Source organism: Theobroma cacao, chromosome 2 (assembly GCF_000208745.1).
Source record: "Theobroma cacao cultivar B97-61/B2 chromosome 2, Criollo_cocoa_genome_V2, whole genome shotgun sequence".
NCBI classification, from domain to species: Eukaryota; Viridiplantae; Streptophyta; class Magnoliopsida; order Malvales; family Malvaceae; genus Theobroma; species Theobroma cacao.
Window position 1 is genome coordinate 30,639,634 of NC_030851.1, and position 4,388 is coordinate 30,644,021.

At 29.7% G+C, this 4,388-nt stretch overlaps 1 long non-coding RNA gene across 1 annotated transcript; it reads left to right on the forward strand.

Annotated features, from left to right (window-relative positions):
- LOC18609367 lies at positions 189–3,180 on the forward strand. Its single transcript, XR_001926403.1, has 4 exons — positions 189–416; positions 507–758; positions 1,223–1,277; positions 2,885–3,180. It is a non-coding gene; the product is annotated as an uncharacterized LOC18609367 (long non-coding RNA).

Here is a 4,388-nt window from a genome sequence, read left to right on the forward strand (position 1 = left end):
TATTATTAATATAAATATATTTAAAGCTCTATTATTATTTAAACAATTTATTTATTTTATTTTATTAATAAAATTTTTTAAAAAATATTTAAAATTTTGTTGATATAAGAACTTGAACTTGTTTCTTGATGAAAAATAAATTAAGTTTGGGCTAAGTCTACCGTCCATTCAAACTAATTTAAAGTTTACCAACTTATTCTAAAAACCAAACCCATATGATTCAAATACTAATCCCTAATCCCTAGCCCATGTGCCTGGCTCATCACTTTGCCAAGTTGTCCCTACTTTGCTGCCTCTTCTAGTGCTGTTACCAGGCAACTGAAGCTTCCTTTGCTTTGTTATGCTGAAGGTTGCCTGCTTTTCTCCTCAAACTCTGCACTTCTTCTGTGTTCTGATCTACGGCTTTGGAGCTTAAGGTTTTTGTTCTTTCACATGTTTTGCAATTATCTAGTTTCCCTAACCCCTGGGTCTGAAACAAAGCATTTCCTTTTTTGGGGGGTTTGCAGTGTTAGTAAGCCTCCGATATGGCTACCATGCGGATTGCCGTACAGTGCTTGGACCAAGCTCTTCTCGATTGATGAAGGCTAGTTCTCTGTTTGTAGAACAGGTTAAAGCTAGAGATGATATAGGGAAAGGGGCTCTTCTTTATGGGTTCTCTGAGAAGCCAGAATAAAGCAAGGAAACTAATTGGAGCGCTTCAAATTATTGGATTGTTGGATCATATGGTCGCAACGTAACATAAAATTCTTTGAATTTGAGTTAGTACAGTTTCCATAAGCTTTTATAATAATGCTTTTTAAATTTTTATCAATTAAGGTTTGAGATTAAGTAGATATTTTTTGATGATTGAAAATTAAATTTCAGGGATACTATTTAATTTTGTGAAACTGGTTGAGGCCAGCCATGTGCTGTCCATAAAATATTTAGCTGTTCTTGACTTGGGTGTCCTCCATCAGCATCTATTTTAGTCATTTCATATTGTTGAAACCCATTCATATTGATATATATATTTTAATTGTTGGAGTTCTTTGTACGTAATATCTGATTGCATCATAATCAACATAATGAAATCCTTGAGGCAATTGAAAACATTGATTTTGTGCTACTGTCTTGGTGATATATCCATATCAAGCTTCAACTTGTCTATGCCAAATCTGAGGAAATTGAGGCTTGAAGGGTAACTCCTTGGATGACTAATAATGATTTGGTTTTTCTGACTTAGAACTTTGCAAACTTGTTTGAGCTTGCATTGTTTGGATGCAAACTTCTTAATTCAGGTAAAGAGTTATTATTTCTATAGCACAAATTCTTTACATGTAATGTGTAGACATTTTCTTTCTCCTTTCTAATTTCATGAGCTAGATTTTCAATATCCAGAAAATAGCAAGTTGATGTGATCTCTATTAATGGTTTCCCTTTTGCAGTTGCATCATACATGGTTCTTAATACTATGTTTTTATGTGATTTAGAAGTTCTTGTTAATTTTAACATATGTAAATACCTTTTGGATGTAGTAATAAAGGTAGTCACCAATGTTATCCATGTTATTTTTTGTTTCTTTAGTTGCTCAATGCATCATCTCAAGTGGATGGCCAGGCTTGACATTTATTCATGTTGACGTTTGTTATGATTTGTACTCTAGAATTTGGACAATATTTCTAGGTTCTTCTATTTTCTTCAAGAGGACTTTGTGAAGGTTTGATGAACTTAATACATTAGTGTAAAATGTGTTGTGCTAGATTGACATGTCAATTTTGAACAAGCTTTATTGTAATTACATAGATATAAAAGTAGATTTAGTGCTTGTTTGGTCTGGTTTTTTTTCAGCTTATCTATCTCTTAAAAGCAAAAGTCAGGTCAAACATAAATTTTGAGAAACTCTTAAAAAAGGTAGCTTTTTTTTTTAAAGAATAAAATTAAAAAAAAAGGGTTTTAGGAAAAGCTCTTGTGAGGAGCTTTTTCTTCTTTTCTTTTAAAAATACAAGAAAATTTTTATTTTTGTTCCAAAAATATCCTCATATATTAAAAATAATTACAATATCATCCTCTCGAAAAAAAAAANAAAGAAATACTCTTTATTATAATTTTAACCAAAATTATAAATTATAAAAAAAACACTTATAAAAAAAAAATTTATCAAATAATTTTAGCATAATTTTAAAAGCTATTGTTTTTTATAAGAGCTTTATAATAGCTTTTAAGTTAAAAAAAAGTCAGATCAAACAAACTCTTAATATGTAGAGCTTTAGCTTGGGCTTCTTTTGCAAGCTGAATGCTTGAAGGGGCTGCCACATAATCTTACATTTTTATGATAGTTTGCTGGTACTTGATCATAAAAGACCAATGGCCATTTTCTAAATGTTTAACCTAGCTTAGTCAAGCCTGAAGATTGTTTATTTGATAAAACTTTTTATAGTATCGAAAGTTATAAAAATGAAATTATCGAGTTAACAGACTGTTGAGTTGGAATAGTATATGGTGAGTATGTGTGGATAACAACAATGCCGCAGAAAATATTGGGAAGTGTGGTCAAAATTGTTTCTATAATTCTGAGAGCTCTTTTTGTTGTAGTTATCATTAAGCAATAACAAAAAGGTCATTTTAATGTGGCCTTAAGCTGACATGAATGCAGTTATGGCATCTAGAGTTAAATTTTTCTAGCCAATATGATTCTTTTGTCAAGTGACAAATCCATGGTTTCCTTTTTCATTTTAAAGATAGAAAATGTTAGTCTTGTGCCAGTTATAAGCTCTTTTCTAGATGCCAATTGATGGCTTCCTTTTGTTCTCTGTCATTCTTTCCTTACAAATGAATTATCTAGTTAAATGCATAATCATTCTGCAAGATGTAGTATATGTTATGACTTTATCTTTTTGTCACATAGGACTTTGGAGAAGTGACCAGAAGTGGTGTTTGTTCTTTTTTCAACTACACGGCACTTGAAGATTTCTTGCATGCACATTAGGAACTGCAAAGGCATGTTAAAGGAATGGATCACAAATGAAATTTGGGATGCCGTTATTGATACGGTATGGGATACCAAATAATGGCAAAACAAGTTGAGAAAAGCAAGGAAAAATTGTTTTATGATGATTTAGTGCTATGTTTATATTTGTTTAACATTTTTAGATAGTGTTTTTATGACGATTTTTAATTGTATGAACTTGATTTTGAATTTTAGTTTTCAATGCATGTTTCTCTTATAAATTTTGAATGTGAATGGTGGATGTAAACTAATAATTTAGTCACCATTGACAAAATTCGATGATTTTGGTTGGTAATTTTCGTTGGAAAGGTATTGTCAACGGAACATTTCATCGAAAATTTTTTATAGAATTTCGTTGGAAAAACATTTTCAACAGAATTTCGTGGTAAATTTTCAACGAAAATTGTCATTGGAAAAGCATTTTCAACAAAATTTTATGAGAAATTTCTAATGGAATATTTTGTTGAAAATTTTCGATGGAATTATTTTTCCAACAGAACATTTCGTGAAAAATTTTCAATAGAATATTTCATTGAAATTTTAATATTTTTTGACAAAATTGACGTGATACAATGTACAAAAATTTTTTTTTGACGAAATTATGTACTTTTTTCAACGAAATTTTTTATTAGAAATTTTTGACGAATTTTTAACAGAAAGTATTTCTGACGATGTTTTTACCCAAGAAATTTTTATTTTTTCCAATGAAAAATTTCGTCAAAAAAGCTTGATTTTTGATAGTGAAATAAAAACATAGTGAAAATAAAAATTAACAAATTTAATTGCATCTCATCTTCTTAGGATATCTTCTTTGCTAAATTGAGTACAAAATTAGATTAATAAATAAAATATATAATTATATCATTTTATCTAAATAACAAAAGTTGATGACTCTTTTGTTAAATCACTAAATCAGCCTTCAAAAAGTTCAATCACCTCAATCCAGTTGTTGCAAACCAAGGTTGTTTAAGGAATCATTGTGCAGCCTCTATTGGTAATTTGCACCAATGAATTAGAAAATTATTTTTTAAGGATTGAGAGTGCTATGCCTTGACAATGTACTAGCAAAGATGAGTTTCATTAACTCATAATACATACAAAAATTTAGGATTGAACACACAAAAGAAATCAAGTGAATGAAAAACTATTTTTTCTTAACCCAAGGGGTGGCAAGGCCAAAGGAATTTCTAGTGTGTCATTCTTCTAATTTTTCAGCTACTTTCTCATTTTTTATTTGGAGGCTCTAGCAAGGTATTTATACCATGGATTAATTTTAAATCCTAATTACAAAGGCTATTATGTAATTGCCAATTACTCCAATAATTTGATTAAATAATTTAATCAAGTCCTTAAGAAGCCTAGTTAACTTAATTGTTTAATTTAATCAATTAGGCCCAATGAC